This window comes from Herpailurus yagouaroundi, unplaced genomic scaffold (genome assembly GCF_014898765.1).
Source record: "Herpailurus yagouaroundi ecotype Mexico unplaced genomic scaffold, PumYag 182, whole genome shotgun sequence".
In the NCBI taxonomy this organism is placed as follows: Eukaryota; Metazoa; Chordata; class Mammalia; order Carnivora; family Felidae; genus Herpailurus; species Herpailurus yagouaroundi.
In genome coordinates this window covers 7,856,455-7,876,074 of record NW_024412413.1, presented here as the reverse complement: position 1 = coordinate 7,876,074, position 19,620 = coordinate 7,856,455, and positions in this window count along the sequence as shown.

The window sequence follows — 19,620 nt, the reverse complement described above, 5'->3', positions numbered from 1 at the left end:
TATTATTTATTCAGTGAATACTTACTGAACCCCACTATGGAGCAGGCTCAGTTTTCATCAGTGGGGACAATGATATAAATAAAAGTAGGGCACTACTCTCCTGGCATTTGTGTTTCATAAATGGGAGAGACAGGCAGACAGACAGACAGAAAATAAATAAATAAGTTAAAAAAATATGAGAATGTGTTATATTGAGAAGTAAAACAGAGTAATGTGCTAGAGGGGCTCCTTCATATTGGGAGGGGGGTTAGGGAAAGCCATAGCTAAGTGAAATCGGTCAGGATAGGACATGCCAAACTGAGGATTGGACTCACACAGGGGTCCCACGATAGGAACAAGAGTGACATGCTCAGGACCCCTCGGGAAGGCTGGAGATGGGGACAAAGAGACAATGGTAGAAGAAGTCAGTTTAGGTCTTTCAAGTGGCTTCATGAGGTTCCAGAGTCTGACTGTTCCATAATCTTAAAATATTCTCTTCTTGATAGTTGTTTTCCAATTTGTTACTATTACAAACAATGCCAACACACCAGGTGCATCTTTGTGTGCTCATGGGAGTCTCTAAAATAGATTCCTAGAGGTGGAATTATTGGGTTGTATTACTTTTTAATTGGAAACAATGTTATTCCAAAATAAATGAGGGACATGGGATGGGAAATGGGGCTGACTACTATTGGCACCACAGACACATTCTAGAAGACTCTCGTGTGCAGGGAATTTTAGCTTTGGGGTAGCAAGAGGATACTGAATAATAAACTAGAGCTAACCGTGTGGGGAGCCTGGGTGGCTCAGTAGGTTAAGTGTCTGGCTCTTGATCTCAGCTCAAGTCTTGATTTCATGGTCACAAGTTTAAGCCTACATTGAGCTCTGCGCTGGGTATGAAGCCTACTGAAAAAAAAAAAAAAGCTAACCATGTGCCTGCTGCCTGCTATCGGACTATTGGTACTATCGTATTATTGGTATCCATCATTTCACAGCCAAGGAAACAGAAACTGAGTTAAAATAATTTGCCGACAGAAGTCACATGGCTCATAGGTGGTGTAGTCTGGATTTGAACCTGGGGATCTCGACTCCACTTTTCAGTTTAAGCAATATATCTGGTGGTTGAAGAGGTGGGAATCTGGAGACGCTATTGGTGGGAATGGGTCAAGAACGCAGGGTCTACTTCCTCCTAGGTGAGAGTAGCTCTGAGAGTTTTGAAAGAAATCATTGATTAGCGCCCATGATGCCTTGAAATTAATATTAAAACAAAAAATCTACACTCAGGGGCGCCTGGGTAGCTCAATCAGTTAAGCGTCCAACTTCGGCTCAGGTCATGATCTCACAATTCATGGGTTTGAGCCTTGTGCTAGGCTCTGCGCTGACAGAGCCTGGAGCCTGCTTCAGATTCTGTGTCTCCCTCTCTCTCTATCCCTCCCCCGCTTGCTCTCTCTCTGTCTCTCTCTCTCTCAAAAATAAGTAAATAAACATTTTTTAAAAATCTACACATACACACGCATCCTGTCAGCTGCTTTCTAATTAACATCCTCTTTCACTTTTCCCACTCAATGTAACTTTCAGAAGGCACCTGTTACCAGGATAAAAATCCCATCTCTCACCCTCCTTGCATTTGCTGTGGCCGTGTGTCTTGCAAGTGTGGTATAAGTAGATGTGCTGCCTGGTGCTTCTAGGGACAGTGAGAGACCGTGGGTGTCCCCTTTGCCTCCTTCTTCATCTCTCCCCAAACTTCTGCCTGGACTGCGATACTGCAGACACTCTCCTGGTGCTTGAGGACAGAGGCCACCCGTTGGCAACAGAGGGCCGGCCAGAGAGCTAGGAGCAGCCTGAGCAGAGACGTTAGTACAGCAGAGCTTCTGTTCCTCAGGAGCAGGACCTCCTTAAAACAAAACAAAAAGTTGGCTGCGACCCACTTGACATCACAACACACTAATGGGTCATGAGCGCGCCAGCAGCCCTTGGAAGACAAGTCCCAAACAAGGCAGGAATACTGGAGAAGTGGTAGGGAAAATTCAGTCCTCCTGTGTGTTGGGTGCTGTTTGCTGCCTTTTCTTTTTTTCTTTTTTTTTTTAAAGTAGGCTTCATACCCAGCGTAGAGCCCAACACGGGGCTGAGATCAAGACCTGAGCCGAGATCAAGACCTGAGTCCGATGCTTAACCGACTGAGCCACCCAGGCGCCCCTGGCTTTGAGAGTCCTATTAGATACAGCAGGGTGCAGGCGGAGGCGTCTCAGTCTTTGGTAGAGATAGAAAGGAAGATATGCCACTGGTGGTTCCACAATCCAAGTTGTCCAAGAGTTCCACAGCGTGGAGGTTTTCACAGCTGAAAGAAGCCCTCTGTTTCAGTATTTCAAACCCAAGCAATTGTGAGGAAGGGCATGGGAGCAGTGGCAAGAGATTAACTCCCCCCCAGGGGCTACGAGCCTGAAGGCAAAAACGGGATTGAAGGGCATTGCTTTCCCACCCTATTACAGACGTCCATTTGTAACAGACCAAAGTATCCAGGCTTAAAAGTTGTGTCTAGGTGAGATCCTTGGTGGTGGTCATTTGCACTTGAAGCCGTTTGAAAACCAGCTAAGGATTCGAAAGAATTAGATCCCCAAAGAAACCACTAGGTTGGCCTGCAGGCCTGCAAAAATCTGTGACTACTCAACCCTTGAAGCCATTCTCAGGCTCCAAACCCTGCCCCAGCAGGCAGCACACACTGAGAACTGTGCAGCCCCAGGAGGCCATCTCCCCAGTGCCCACCTGGCCAGTGTCCATGGAGGATAATGGACATCTCCCAGATGGCAGAGCTAGGGGCTGTCGGACAGGTGCACACAGGAAGTCAATTGTACTGCCAGAGAAAGGAATCTTCCCTGTTCCTACTCAGAGGTTATTGATTGATTGCAATGGACCATCACGAACCGTGAGATCACAACATGAGCCAGTGTCGGACGCTTAACTGACTGAGCCACCCACACACCCCTCCTTTTTTTTTTTCCACTTTTACATGAAAAAGAATGCTGTTAGTAATGATGTGGGATAGCAGTGTAAACCAAGACTACCCCGTGCAAATTGGAACGTATGGCCATCTTTCATATATATAGGGTGGAACGTGGCAGAGAAAAGTGTTTCCCAGTTTACGTTTCCCACTTGGTCTGTCAAATTTAGGTGTGCACATGGCCACTGAGAATGAAGTCCATATTTCCAAGGCTGCCTTGCCATGTGTAGCCACGTGGCCACATTCTGGCCGGTGGGATATGTAATGGGAGGTGCAGGTCTTGGGGAGAGCCCTTATAGGGAGGGGCCTGCTTCCTTCTCCCATTTCCTCCCTTTCCAGGCTGAATGGAAATGTGATGGCTGCTGGATCTTGGAGGAGAGATAACTTGGGAAAGAAAAATGCACAGGGCAGAGCAAGGGGGTGGAAGGAACTGATACCAGCTGGAGTCCCTAACACCAGTTCTGGACCACATACCTCTGGACTTTTACTAGAGAAAGAAATACATTCTTGCTTTGTGTGTTTTGAGGTTTTTTACTCCTAATTTTTACAAATACTCCTAGTAGCTAGTCACTGATTGTTTTCATGCTCTAAACATTACTGATCTTAGAGTAAGTTTATGGAAATCCAACCCAGTCTCTGGCTTTCTTTGCTTTGTTCAACTCTGCCTGTTTTGAGTTCCCCTACCCTTCACACCCCCTCCTTGCCTTTTCTCCTTGGCCTTTTGCTCCCCCTTTCATGGCAAACAAAGCCTCTCAGCATCATCGAAGCTCAGAGCCCACTCTCTGCAGCAGCTTGTTTTCACTGGCAACTGGTGAGCCTGGCCTTGTCCCTACAGCCTCAGAGCAGAGGCTCATGCTTCCTCCTGTGCCTCGGGCACTAGCATTGCAGCCTCTTCCTGCTAGTTCTCTACCGCGAGCCTTCTTGAGACCTCTCCTGGCACTCTGCCACACTCCCGGAGAACTTGGGCATCTGGGACCCAAGCAGATCCAGCAACAGAACCAGCGGGCTGATGGTGCTACTGATTGACCTGGGGTCGAAACTCTGCCCACCATCATGAGAGTCTCAGCACCTAGGAAATCTCAGTCTCTGACCTGCCCTCTGGCCGCCGCTCTCCACCCCCGTACCTGCCTTTCAAAAGCCTGGAGCCTCCCCATTCCTTCTCTGGTCTCTTCCTCCTTCCTCTCAGCTTCACCTTTAATCATGCCCCTTTTCCTACAGGCGGTGGGTCCCCCTGGCCTGCACCCAATCCCCCCACCTCCTGTCTCCTCTAGGGCCGGAGTCGGCAAACTTTTCTATAAAGGGCCAGATAGCAAATACCTCAGGCTCTGCTGTCCTTTCTTCCTGGTAGCTAGAAAGCAGCCGCAGACAATCAGTAAATGAATGGGTGGGGCTATGTTCCAATAAAATTTGATTTACAAAAACCGGCAGCTGGCCTCTGTGGTTCGCTGCCCCCCTGTGCTAGGCCATTGTTCCACCCGTTATTCCTGACCCCGCCTGGATTTTTAATTTCTTCCTCTATGCCAGTTTCTTCTTCACATTCTGCAAATATGTTCAAGTCTCTGTGTCTTCATGGGGAATTAGCTGAAAGGGGAGAAAGGAGGGGTCAAGGGCAAGGGAACTTGCAACAGTTTGTGGCTGACTTTCAAAGGAAGGCAAGAGGAGACTGAGAGTGATTTCAGTGAACATATATCAGGAGCAAGTCCTGGTTTCTGGAATCTAAAACACAAAACAAATGAACCAACAAACGAAAAGCAGAAATAGACCCATAAATACAGAGAACCAACTGGTGGTTGGCCGGGGGACCAAGGGGGTGGGCAAAGGGGGATAAGGAGGTGGGCAAAGGGGGATAAGGGGGTGGGCAAAATGGGGGAGAGGGAGTGGGAGGTACAGGCTTCCAGCTATTGAATGAATAAGTCACAGGGATGGAAGTGCAGCGTGAGGAGTATAGTCAATGGTATTGTAATAGTGTTGCATGCTGACAGATGGTAACCACACTTGTGAGCAAAGCATATTAGGCTCGTGGAATCACTTTATTGTACACCTGAAACGAATGTAACATGTATGTCAGCTATTTAAAAAAAAAAAAAAAAGAGGAAGAGGGGAGCCTGGGTGGCTCAGTCAGCTAAGTGTCCGACTTTGGCTCAGGTCATGATCTTGTGGTTTCCAAGTTCGAGCCCCGCATCAGGCTCTGTGCTAACAGCTCAGAACCCAGAGCCTGTTTCAGATTCTGTGTCTCCCTCTCTTTCTCTGCCCCTCCCCTGCGTGTGCTCTCTCTCGCTCTCAAGAACAAATAAACATTTTTTTTAAATATTTTAAAAAGAGAAAAGGAACAAATTCTTGTAATTATCATCTCTAAACCATAAAAATGATAAGAAACCGGCCCTTTTACCAACCGGAGTAACTTCCAGGGCCACACCAAAGACCTGGATCACTTAGAATTAGGTTTGGCTGGCAGAAATGGAAAATAAAAATAACAACAGCTTACACAAGATTTAAAAAAAAAAAAAAGCTGAGAGACACACAGTCTACGGAGGGAATGACCCTCCATAGCGTCAGGGACCCTGGCTCCTCTCGATCTTTGGCTGTGCCGTTCACACCCTCCATTCCTAAGATCACCTCGGCGGTACAAGAGGTGGCCGGAATTCAAGCCACTCTTCTAGTCAGCAGGCAGAAGAAAAAGGGAAAGAGGTGAGCACATTCCCACCCTGGTGGGGGGCAGGCAGTCTCCATAATGGTGCCCAGTTATCCCTGCCTCCCAGGACTCACATCTTTGTGTAACCCTCTTTTCCCGAGCGTGGGCTGGACTTTCAGGAACAGAATACAGGAGAAGTGGTAGGATGTTACTTCCAAGATTAGTTCATAAAAAGATGGTGGTTCTATCTTGGGTGCTTTCTTTCACTTTCGCTTGGGTGGCCCGCTTTGGGGAAATCCGGCTATGTCATAAGGCAGTCCTGCACAGAGCGCCATGTTAGTGAATTTGGAAATGGATCCTTTGAGGCCTGCCCATACCCATGGAAGTGGGCTCAGAAGCAAATCCTCCTCTCGTGGAGTCACGGAGTCTTTAGGAGTCTTTAGGGGACTGCAGCCCCAGCTGGCATCTTGATTGCAGCCTCGCTAGAAACAACCACCCAGCTAAGTTGCTCCTGGATTCCTAACCTACAGAAACTTCAAGAAACAAATGTTTGTTGTTTCCAGCCACTTAGCTTTGGGGCAATTTTTTATGCAGCAATAGACATTACAACATCCCTCTTTATTTATTTTCTTAATATTTTTATTTTTATTTTTGAGAGAGAGAGAGCACAAGTGGGGGAGGGACAGAGAGAGAGGGAGACACAGAATCCAAAGCAGGCTCCATGCTCCGAACCGTCAGCACAGAGCCTGACGCGGGGCTTAAACCCACGAACCGTCAGATCGTGACCTGAGCCGAAGTCGGACGCTCAACCGACTGAGCCACCCAGCTGCCCCACAACATCCCTCTTTAAAAGTACTTCTCAAAATTTGCCTTCACTGATCACATCTACATCTGATTGGTCAAAACTTACTCTATGACCACACCTAGTTGCAAGTGGTGCTGGAAATATAGTCTTTCTGGGGAGGGTGGCCAATGCCTAGCTAAAAATTGAGAGTTCTACTGAAAGAAGGGATATTGGAGGCTATCTGCAGTCTCTGCCAACCTAGAACATGACAGTGACCAGAGGAATGGTTTGAGATGATTAGCTTAGCCTAAATTCTGGAACTAATCACTCACAAGAAAAATGAGTTTTCCATGCTATCTCAAACTAAACAGGATCAAATGCTGGAGCTGGGAATGGGGTCAGATTCCTAAGATTCTCATGGGTGGCCTGGGGAGGTATGAACACCCGAACAAAACCAAGGTTCCGGTTGGAAGGAGGAAGGGAGCTGTGAACACTAGGAAGTCAACCAACAGCATCCTCCCAGACTGAATATAAAGGATGATAACTGATTTTCTTTCTTCTCACTGTCCATGATCTCCATAGGAGATAGAGACAACAGACTGATATCATACTTTACTTGACATTTTTATCCAGCCCAGACCCCACTCTAAGGTTGAGATGCCACATACCCAACTTGCTTGCTGTCATCAGCGCATGGTCCTTCTACAGGTGGCCCTGTCCCAAGGGCTTCCTCATCAGCTGTGTTAATTTGCTTATCATAGGCCGAGTGGGTTAAACAATAGAAGTTTGTTTTCATACAGTTCTGGAGTCTGGAGGTCCAAGAGCAAGGTGTTGGCAGGGTTGGTATCTGTTGAGATCTCTCTCTGTTTTTAGAGGGCTGTTCTGAACAATTTTCATAACATCACATGTTTGGGCTTTTTCTTCTATACCAACAACCAACTCTGGACACCAAATGGGTGTCCAGTTCAGTTCAAATTTTTTTTTAAACGTTTTATTTATTTTTGACAGAGAGAAAAAGTGCAACCAAGGGAGAGGCAAAGAGGGGGGGGGCAGAGGATCCCCTCTGTGCTGACAGCAGGGAGCCTGATGTGGGACTTGAACTCATGAACTTGAGCCAAAGTTGGACACTCAACTGACTGAGCCACCCAGGTGCCCCAAACCTCCTTTACTTCTGGCCGAGGCTATAAATTGGGGGGTTTCCACGACCCCCCCCCCACCTCAGGTTCAATAAATTGCTAGAATGGCTCACTTAGGAGGCCAATTTATTTCCTGTTATCTGTTCACTATAAAGAATATGACTCAAGGACAGGCAAATGAAAGAGGTGCATAGGGCAGGATAAGGAAGGAGGGGCTTGAAACTTTCATGCCCTTTCTGGGTGTGCCACCCACCCAACACCTTAGTGTGTTCACAAACCCAGAAGCTTTACAAACCCCAGTGTAGCATTTTTGTGGAAGTTCTATTACAGAGACACATTCGATTAAATCACTGACTGTTGGCGATCAACTCAATCTCCAACCCCTCCTTCCTCCCCAAAAGTGGGGGATGGGGTGGATCTGAAAATTCCAACCCTCCAATCACATGGTTGGTGATCCTGAAGCTATTTAGGGGCTAGGGGGCACCAAGAGTCACCTTATTCAAAGAAATTCAGGTGTGGTTGAAAGGGGCTAATTATGAATAACAAAAGATGCTCCTCTAACCCCAGTCACTCAGGAAATTCCAACGGTTTTAGGAGCTCTGTGCCAGGAGCTGGGGACAAAGACCAAACATGGATTTCTTATATCATAATATCACAGCTGCCTTCTCCCTGTGTCCTCACACGGCCTTTTTTCTGTGTGCTCAAATCCCTGGTATCTGTTTCTCTTCTTATTAGGACTCCAGTTACATTGGGTTAGGGCCCCATCCTAACAGTCTCATTTCAACTTAATCACCTCTTTGAAGATCTTATCTCCAAATATAGTTACATTCTGAGATACTGGGGTGAGGACTTTATGAATTAGGAGGGACACAATTAAGCCCATAATATCATCTTGCTCCAGAAATCTTCATCATTCATTTATTCGCAGATTCCCTCAACAAACATTTGCTGAACAAATGTAGAGACGGCACTTACAGCCTGCCAGGGGGTAGAGTGTGGTATTAGAGGGCCAGGGACTGAGATGTGGGGAGCTCAGTATTTTAAAAGCAGAGGAAGAAGATCCAGAAAATGAGATTGAGGAGGAGCAAAAATCCTCCCCTTCCTGGCATGTGGATCCTCCCTCATTCTCCGCTTTCACTTCTCTGGTCCTTCTGTGAGCCTCCTCCATAAGCCCTTCCTCACTTTGAGCCCCCCTCTGCTCCTTGAGACTCCCTGTCCCCCCTGGCAGGAGAGCAGTGCCACACCATCTGCCTTCTGGTGGCACAGTCCCACTGGATGTCATTGGAACCTTCCTCTGCTTCAGCACCTACTGCTTCCCAAGAAGATTGGGGCAAGAGGGAGCACCAGACTCTTACAGGGGTGTAAAATTTTAGGCATTTCCTCTTCAGTTTGATTGCTCCGTATCAGTAGTTGCTGTAGCTGTTTTGTTTCTCAGTTACCAAAGGACAAACTCACCACAGACTTTATTTTCTTCCAACTCCATACTGTCTAGTTATATGAAAAAATACAATTTCCTCCTATTGATAGGATTTTGCCCTGTTCCTTGAGAAATGATAAAGATTTCCTGGTCTTTTTGGTCCCAGAAATGCATTTGCTTTCCCCCTGGGGACTTGTTAATAAAAATGATTGTGTGAAAATGCCCCCAACTAAGCCACCAGGGAAGGAAGGCCCCATTCTGAACTAGGTCTTCTCTGATCCTCAAGATTTCTCCTCTAATCTGGGAAGGGTTTGGTTCATTCTGCCATACTATTGAAACTGGAAGAAGGGATAGGCACCAGAGGCATAGGGGTTGGAGATTTGGTAGCAGGGACGTGAAAGTTGTCTTCTGAAGCTTTATCTTTGCTTTGTGAGGTAGGAAGTGAGGCCATCTACTGAGAGTGAAAGAGGAAGGCAAGGGGAGCACACAGTTCAGCAGGGAAGGTTAACAATCGTTCTGTGCAGAGCAGGAAAGAGAGCTGACCAGAGATGGTCAGTTGTGTTCTCAGTATTGTTGAAAGTCCAGGGAGATGGGTCGCCTTGAATTTTAAGTCATACCAGTTTGCCTCCACCATGTACAGCAGTTCGATGCATCACTGCCCCCTCTCTCTATCTCCTTTTACTGGTTAATGACACTAGTGCCCCTAATTGGAAAACCTCAACCTCACATGTAACTGGCAGTCAATCATCAACCTTATAGATTCAATTACCTAACTATTCCTCAAGCCCACCCCCTCTCATTGTCTGTCACCTTGCAATAGCTTCCTCACTGCACTCTGTGCCACTCTTCTCTCTATGCTAGACCCAGGTGATTAGAGTGAGTTTTCAAAATGCTTTCCAAATCCTCAAATTTGATTGTGTCACTCCCCTACTTAAAGTCCTTTAATCGTTCCTTATCACCTATGGGCTTCATTCTACGAGCAGTAGGAGGCCATTGGAGGGCTCTGAGCTATAGAGTGATATGAGTCAATTCACATTTCTAAAAGATCACTCTAGTCTTTGTGTGGAGAACAGATTTGAAACAGGGCAAGGGTAGAAGCAGGGAAACCAGTGGAGAAGTCTTGTGATGCAGAGGGAATAGTAGCTTAGACAACATGCTGGTAATAGGGATGGAGATGAGTGGATGGACCTGAGACACATTTTTAAAATAGGACTGATCACATTTGCCAATGGTTTGGATGTAGAGTGCATGGGAGAGGGAAGTGTTACCAAAAACCCCTACTGCTAGAGACTCCCTAATTCCTTTGTTTCCACAGGCTTTCACCCTTCCCCTCTCTGTGACCAGTCTTCATCACTGTACATTCACTGCCAGCTCCTTAAGTGGGTGTGCTTCTCCAAGGTCCATGGCCCTCTTCCATTCTGTCTTTATCAGTGCTTTCTGGGCAAGAAAGCAGGGCTCATTTACCCCTTAACTGCAACTCTTCACTATATGTTAACATTTTCCATGCTTACATCTCCATTCTTGACCTACTTATCATGCTCCTTATCAGTATTTCTGTCTGCAATAGGCATCCGAAGTTTAACATGTCCAAAATGAAATCTGTTCTTTGATCCTCAAGTATGTCCCCCCCTTTCTGTACTCTGGATCTCAATGCTTTCACCATCTCCCCAGATATTCCTTACTATATACTAGCACATCGTCATCTTCACTTTTCTCTCCAGTAACCCTCAAATACTGTGAGCCAACAAGTTCCATGGTCTTCAGATATGCTTCTCTGAAGCCTCTGATTTATTCAATCCCTCATTATTTCTTGCTTGGACTATTCTGACCTCCATGAACTACTCTTTCTCTAGCATTTTCCTCTGGGTTTCTGATGCTTAGAATTAATATTTCCCTGGGTTTGTTCCACAGATGGGTTGGTCAAAGTTCAGGTGATGTCACCTGAAACCAGTCTCATATCTCCTCCCTGCTCCACTTCCTCTGTGCTGACTCCATTGCTAGATTCCTAGGTTCTGTTCTCCTCATGCTGCCACAACTTGGGCACTTCTCACTCAAGTGCACAAATTAAAGACCTAAAATTGAGCCTCACTGGCTGTGACTGGCCATGTTTGTGTCATGAACCCCTACTTGCACCTATCAGTGCGTTCAAGAGTACAGTAGGTTCTTGTTGGCTTTTGATGAGATCACAGGCGCCCTTGGTAAAGAGGTAGAAGTTTCTCCCAAAGCATAATGGTTGAGAGTGGGGAAAGAATTGTTACCAGGGTACCATTATCAGAAGAAGGCAGAGTTGATGCTGGCCATCATCTACTACAAGGTTCCTCCTCCTCTGTCCTTTTCTTATTGAGTAGATCCACCTTCAGTTTAACCACCTGAGGTAATCCTTGGCACATCCAATCAAATCCCAAGACTCAATCCATTTTTCCTTTCTGTCCTCAACAACCAGTTGCTATAAACTATCCTATATGTTCACAAGCATTCATTTCCTCTAACCCTTAACATATTTCCCTGGCTTATTGATTTTGGATTTTGCCACATGATATGCTCTGGCCAACGGGATGTTGAGTATATGTGACCTTTGTCACGCTCAATCAGAGCTTTAAATGCAATTGTGGGGCTTGGCCAGGGGACTTTTGCTCCAGCTCTTTGCCATGAAAAATGTCCCAGAAAGTGGTTGGTTATTCCTTCAACCTGGATTCCAGAATGAAAAGATATGTGTAGCTGAGTCTAGCAGAGAGATAGCCAACCTGCAACCTTATTATATGAACAACAAAAAAAATAAGTATGCATTGCCATATGCCATGAGATTTTAAAGCTGTTTGTTATACAGCCTAACTTAGAGAAAGCTGAGTAGTACATATACCTCAGTTCAGATCCTTAATATTTCCACCTGGGTCACCACAACCATTCTTTCCTTACTCTCACTGCAACATCCTCCTAGCTTGTCTTCTGGCCTCCTCCTGCCCATTCTCCACACTGCAGTCACAGGGATCTGTCTAAAGGGCAAGTCTGATCACATGATTTCCCTGGTTACCTCCAAAGTGTCACCACTCTTTTCAGGATAAAATTCAAACTCCTTGGTTAAGAAGCCAGCTTTTCAGGAGCTTATCCAGATCCCCAGCTGTATCTATTTCCCTTCCCCACACATCCACCCATTGATTGCCTCAGTCTCACTGAACCCCTTTGCAGTTACTGAAGATGTGATTTTAAGTTAGCAGTACCTTCACCCACACTGCTGACTCTGACTGCAATGCTTTGCCTGTTACTCATTTAGGGGACATTTAGTTGTTCATCAAGACTTAACCTCTAGGGGCGACGTCTGGGTGGCTCAGTCGACTGAGCATCCAACTCTTGATTTCAGCTCAGGTCATGATCTCACAGTCATGGGATCGAGCCCTGCATTGGGCTCAATGAGGAGCATGGAGCCTGCTTGGGATTCTCTTTCTCTGCTCTTCCCTCCCTCCCTCCCTCTCTCTCTCTCTCTCTCTCTCTCAATGAATAAAATAAAAAAAAAAAAAAAAAAAAAAGACTACCTCCAGCCACATTTTCTACTGAGGAACTTCCTGCCCAAGGTGGATTTAAGTCTCCTCTCCCTCTCTGTTTTCCCACAGTTCCCTGTGCCCACCTATCCTTCTGATAAGTCTGACTAATATTACTCCTCCCTGGCCCCAAATTTCCACAAGGTCAAGGACAAGGTCTGGTTTGTCTCTGAGTTCCCTGGGCTTAGTGGTACCTCACACAAACACACAAGTGTTTGGTGATGCTCCAAATCAGCCAATCTTCCACACTGGTGCCGGGCTTCTCCTGCTGGGAACAAGATTTGATTATGTGACTTCCCTGCTACAAAAACCTCTACGGACTCCTCTTAGTTTGTCACAGTCTAGTTTCATCCACTCTTTTGACCTCAGGCATTATTTGTATGCTGATGATACCCAAATGCCAGCCCAGAATTTTCTCTAGTTTTCGATACAAAAGTTCCTATTTTGCTTACTTACTCCCGTGCCTTGCAGGAACCTGAAACTAGAAGAGTCAGATGTGTGCTTTCCTCCTTGAACCATCTTCCTCTCTTGTGTTTTCTCTCAATAAATAGCATCATCCACCACTCCGTTGTCCAAACCTGGAAACTGGGAGTCACCTTTAAGAGACCGGTTAAGGGTGCCTGGGTGACTTAGTCAATTAAGCCTCCAACTCTTGATTTCAGCTCAGGTGATGATCTCACAGTTCATGGGATCAAGCCCCATATTGGGCTCTGTGCTGACAGCATGAAGCCTGCTTGGGATTCTCTCTCTCCCTCCCTCTCTCTCTACCATTCCCTGCCTCTCTCTCTCTCTCTCTCTCTCTCTCTCTCTCTCTCTCTCAAAATAAATAAATAAATAAACATTTTAAAAGTGAGAGAGACAGGTTAAGAGAATGAATGTGGTAGCCAAATAAATGGCTTCAAATACTAGCTCTGCCACATACCTATGTGACCAGCGAGTTCCTGAACCTTCTTAGACTTTAAATCTGTACTCTCATCACGGCAGTACCTACCTCCCCATTGAGTGCTAGATAAAATCACACCAAGTGTCAGGCAGGTACTACCACCTAGAAAATACTTACCAAAGTCTTTATTATTATAACAATCCTATCCCTCCTTCACCCCATCATCCAGCCAGTAAGTCTGTATATTCTATATTCTCAATGCCTCTTGAATCTGTCCCACCCTTTCTGTGCCCACTGCTACCCTCTTAATCCAGCTTCTGGTCCTCTATTATCCAATGAGTACAGAAGCTCCCTGACCAGTCTTCTTGACTCCACTCTTGCCCTCTTTCAATCCTTTCTCCAGATTTCTAATGTGGCTTTTTCTAAAAACCAACTCAGCTCATGTCAACTTCCGGCTTTCAGTTCCTCAAATGGACAGAACTCTACTCTCTCTCCACAAATGCTGTTTCCTCTGCTGGGGCCTCTGCTCTCTGTTAGCCACCTCCATGGGCTGGCTCCTTCTTCTTTCTACTCCCCATGCAAACGTCACACTGGCTGCCTACCTCCAAGACTCAGATGGATGTCCCTGCTATGTGTCACCTTCCTCCAAAGTGCCTCAGTGTCCCCTGTTCTAGCACCTATCACATGTCACCACAATGATGGTTCTAATGACTGTCTCTCATCACTGGACTGGGAGCTCCATAAGGCTATTTTGTTCACCACCATGTCTCTAGGAATTAGCATAGGTCTGCCCCATTACAGGAACTCAAAACATTTTAAAACTATTTAATTTACTTTTAATAGATAATACATGCAACTAGTAGAAAATCCAAAAGTTGCAAAGGAATGTACAGTAAAAAAATGTCTCCTTCCACCTTGATTCCCCAACATCCACTGTAACTATTTTCTTGAGGATCCTTCCAAGACATTCTATGCAAATACAAGTATATATGCATATTCACTGTAGGTGTGGTAGCAATTATACACAGTAGGCAACACCTGCCAATTCTCTCACTTAACAATATATCTTGGAATATATTCCTTTTCAACCTGTATAGAACTGAAAAAAAAAAAAAAAGTCTGCATTAGTGTTCCCTTGTAAATTTGTATCATAAATTACTTAAGCAGTCCTCAGCCACTGGGTATGTAATTGTTTTCAATCTTTTGCTATTATAAACAATGTTGCCCTGATTATCCTTGAACACATCATTTTACATATAAGGGAATATAGCTCTACAATAAATAGACAGAAATGAAATGGCTGAATCAAACCGTACGTGTATTTCATAGTGAGTTAGACATGCCAAACTGATCTCCATAGAAGCTCACCCATTTACACACCCATGTATAATGTACTAGTATAGTACATATACTAATGTATATTATTATACATTCTTCACATGTTCACCGACAAAGTATCATCAAGCTCTTGGATTTTTGGCCAACCTGACAGTGATTTAAAAATGCCATCAGAGTTTTGTCACCTCTTTTTGAAATTGGGGGTGAGCACCTTATCATATAAAGGACAGGTGACAAAGTAGGAAATTATAGACCGTATCAATCAGACAAAGACAAACAAACCATGGGAAAATTGAACCAAAACTCGAACTGACACTTCATAAGAACTCCAAATGGACATTAAGGTAAATACAAATTAAAATCACACTAAGACAGCACTGCATACCCACTGGAGTGGTTAAAATGAAGAAATCTGGGTGCTGAGATGAGCACTGGGTGTTATATGTAAGTGAGGAGTCACTAAATTCTACTCCTGAAGCCAATATTACACTATATGTTAACTAACTTGAATTTAAATAAATTTTAAAAAATTTTAATTAAAAAAAAAAAATCTAGTGGTACCTGGGTGGCTCAGTCCATTAAGTGTCTGACTCTTGGTTTTGGTTCAGGTCATGATCCTGTGGTTCATGGGATCAAGCCCTGCATTGGGCTCTGCGCTGACAGTGTGGAGCCTGCTTGGGATTCTCTCTCCCTGTCTTTCTCTGTCCCTCCCCTGCTCACATGCGAGCTCTCCCTCTCTCTCTCTCTCAGAATAAATAAACTTAAAAAAAGTAAGAAATCTGACAATACCAAATGGTGTCAACAAAGCAGAATGATAGGAGCTCTCATCCGCTGTTGGCAGGAATATAAACTGGGTAACTGCTCAGAGAAACTGAATTTATGAATACTACATAGGCTAGCAATTCCAGTCCTAGGACCTATACTCCTTGCCCGTGTGCACCAGTGCAGAACAGAACTGTTTCCTCTTTTTTTTCCAAAATTTTTTTAATGTTTATTCATTTTTGAGAGACACAGAGAGACAGAGCACGAGCAGGGGAGGGGCAGAGAGAGACAGACAGACAGACAGACAGACAGACAGAATCCGAAGCAGGCTGCAGGCTCCGAGCCATCAGCACAGAGCCTGACTCAGGGCTCAAACCCAGGAACCATGAGATCACGACTTGAGCCGAAGTCGGAGGCTTAACTGACTGAACCACCCAGGCGCCCAGAGCAGAACTGTTTCTAATAGAACAAAAATGAAAAGCTTTGAATGTCCATCCACAGTAAAATGGAAAAATAAATTGTGGTTTATTAATAGAGTGGAAAACCATTTAAGCAATAGAATAGACAAATCACAACTTCATGCATCAACATGACTGGGTTGCATAAGAATGTTCAGCTAAGTAAGTACATCACAAAAGAAGGCTATGATTTCCTTTTTTTTTTTTTTACAGTTTTTTAATATTTATTATTTTTTTAAATTTACATTCAAGTTAGTTATCATATAGTGCAGCAATGATTCCAGGAGTAGATTCCTTAATGCCCCTTACCCATTTAGCCCATCCCCCCCAACCCCTCCAGTAACCCTGTGCTTGTTCTCCACATTTAAGAGTCTCTTATGTTTTGTCCCCCTGAAGAGTATGATTTCCTTTATATAAAGGTCAAAACTGGGTGAAACTATGCTACAGTGCCTGATGATGCATACATAGGAGGGAAAGCTATATTAAAAAGACAAGAATGGTAATGGCTGAAATCAGTGTAGTCACTATGCTTCTGAGAAGCAAGGGGTATGCGACGAGAGGCCATACAGCCCTGGGCAGGACTGCTAAACATTGGGTATATTTTATTACATGGTCTAGATGATGATTACACCAGGGTTAGCTTTGCCTTTAAACTGTACATGTATGTTTCACACACTCCTCTGTATGTATGATGTCTATCACAATTAAAAAAAAATAATTTGAAAGTTCAGAAGAACACATATATACCATTTAAATAAAAAGAAAAAAGTTGGGGGCCCGGGTGGCTCAGTCGGTTAAGTGACTCCTGATTTTGGCTCAGGTCAGGATCTCACGGTTCGTGGGATGGAGCTCTGCATCGGGCTCTGCACAGAGAGCCTGCATGGGATTTTCTCTCTCTCCCTCTCTCTCTTTGCTCCTCCCTCACTCTCTCTCTCCCTCTCACAAATAAACATTTAAAAGAAAATATAAAGAAATATAAACTTATTTGCTCAAACATGTACTGCTTAGGTCTGGAAGCATATGGGAGAAAGTGGTAACAATGATTGGGGTGGGGCCCTAATTGACTAAGGGACAAGAGTAGGAGAAAAAAAATACACCTTTTTTTTAAACATTTTATGTATTTACTTTAAGTAACCCCTACAGCCAACATGGGTCACGAACTCATGACCACTGAGATCAAGAGCTGCATGCTCCACCAACTGAGCCAGTCAGGTGCCCCTTTCTCATTTTCGAAAAATTAAAAAACGACTTCATGAATCTCCTACCAGCTTTTCCACACATTATTAGCTACAGCAACAGTGACTTCATCAAGCCTTTGTAGAGTCTGTTTCCCTTGCCTGGAAAGCTGAGCTGGGTCAAAACACAGAATTTAATTGAGGTTCAAGGATGGGTAAGAATGTTGATTTAGACTGACATGTAATTGCTCTGACTTTGATTTATGCCAAGATGAGTGAAAGCAGTAATCCAAAGAAGAAACTGCAGGTAGGAAGACAAGGCAGATATTCCTCCAGTGTCTCGGGGAGATGCACCTGAAGTCCTGGAGAAGGAGATGTTTTTCAGGGTGGCAGAGTGTAGAACGCTGGGTTTGCTGCTTTGTATGCCTCTAATGACCTCAGCACCCTAAGATATCTCTTGTCATCAGGTGATGCCATACATGTAGCTCCCCAGGAAGCCACAGTGCCCATAGTCCAGGGTTCGGGCTTTATGGTATTTGCTGTGCCACCTCTGGGCACTCTCCCCTTACCTGTGCCTGGACTGCAGAGCCAAGGAGTTGTTCGATTATTTCCCATAGGGGTTTTTGTTTGTTTTGTTTTGTTTTGTTTGTTTTGTTTTGTTTTGTTTTACCAGGATAGCCACTCTGATTCATTCAAGACTCAGCTCCTAGGCTGTCTCCTAGAGAGACATCAACACTTCCAGGCCAAGGTAGTTGTACCATCATCTTTGAGTGAATTGTGAGCATTATAATTGATCTTTGTATTTACATTTCTGTCTCTTTCACTCAATAACAAGACCCTCCAGGGCAAGGACTGAGTCTCATTTACCTATAGACCTGTATGTCCATCTGTCCATGGGAGATGTCCATCTGGGTGTCCCACAAGAACATCACCATGTCCAAAGCTGAACCCATCCAAAGCACCCATCTGAGTATTCATATAGCACTCAACATTCTATTATTGCATCTTTTTTTTTAAGTTTATTTATTTATTTTGAGAGAGAGAGAGAGAGAGAGAGCGCATAGGCGGGGAAGGGGCAGAGAGAGAGGGAGAGAGAGAATCCCAAGTAGGCTCTGTACTGTCAGCACAGAGTCCGATGCAGGGCTTGATCTCACAAACCACGAGATCATGACCCAAGCCAAAATCAAGTGTTGGACACTTAACTGACTGAGCCACCCACGTGACCCTCTATCTATCTAATCTGGTATACTAGATCATAGTTTCCTGTTTATAAGACTATCTCTACCACTAGATAGTGAGAAACTGAGAGCAGAAACCATGTGAATTTTATTTATCTTTACATTGTTGGAGCCCAGTCAAATGCCTCCGTATAGGAACTACTCAGTAAATATTCAGTCATCTGAACTGGATATCTGTAACTTCAGGACTAGGTACCATGAGAGTACCTAGGAAATTCTCAGGACACGTTTGTTACATTAGATTCTAGGAAAGATGCTTCTCCCAAAGCCCTCTGCCCGCCCTCCTTCTCTGGCAGGCTTAGATTAACAGTGAGAGCCAATAGTTTGTCACATAGCAACAATAGTAAAGAATGAGCTACTGCCGAATAGAGCAGACGCTTGCCTGCCGCAGAGAGCAGAGCAGAGCTATTTTGAGATTCTTTAGGTAAAGTCACAGTCTGATAGGCCCACACATTGTGGCGATAGTTACCATCAGCTTAGGGGTACAAGGCATTGAAAACATCTTATTTGCATGTCTGTCGTTTTTGCCATCCTTTGGAGAACCCTTTTAGAATACAAAGGACCAAATTTTAGGTCATGGTTTTCTTATTTTGAAGCCAACCAGGTCTTTATTTATAATACTGCTAACATATTTTAATATCCCACTGAATTACTGTACAGATGTTCTAATTTGTAGATCAAATGACCACATATTCCAAATAAAAAACAGGTCTCAGTCCAAATTTCCCAGTATGGCCACATGGTCTTTTGTGGCCTGGCCTGGCCTGGCGTGGCCACTTTTGCAGCATCCTCTCCTACCCGGGGCCCTCTCATTAGCATACGCTCCAGTCTTAGTAACCAATGTAACCAGTGTGTTGCTCATGAATTATCCATCCTTGATTGCCTTGAGAGAGCCGTCATCACTCTGTTTGATAACTATCACTATGGGTTTCTCTTCAACTGGATGGAGTGCCCAGAGGACAGGAATAATGTCTTCTCCATCTTGGAATCCATAATACCCAGCAAAATGTTGGGCACAGAGAAGTTGCTCAGGAAAGGTTGGTTTTGGGGTGTAAAGATTACAAATTCTTGCTTGCTGGCAGTTTACTTCAGTCCTTATGTTGGGACACCATGTTCAACACAGAAAGTTACAAGTTCTGTGGCTGCTTTGGTGGTTTTGGCCCTGTATGTTCCAAGTTTATAGAAAAGGTTTTGTGAATGTGTGTGTTTGAGTATATGTTTATGTGTATAACTTTCCCCTTCCTTCCTTCCTTCCTTCCTTCCTTCCTTCCTTCCTTCCTTCCT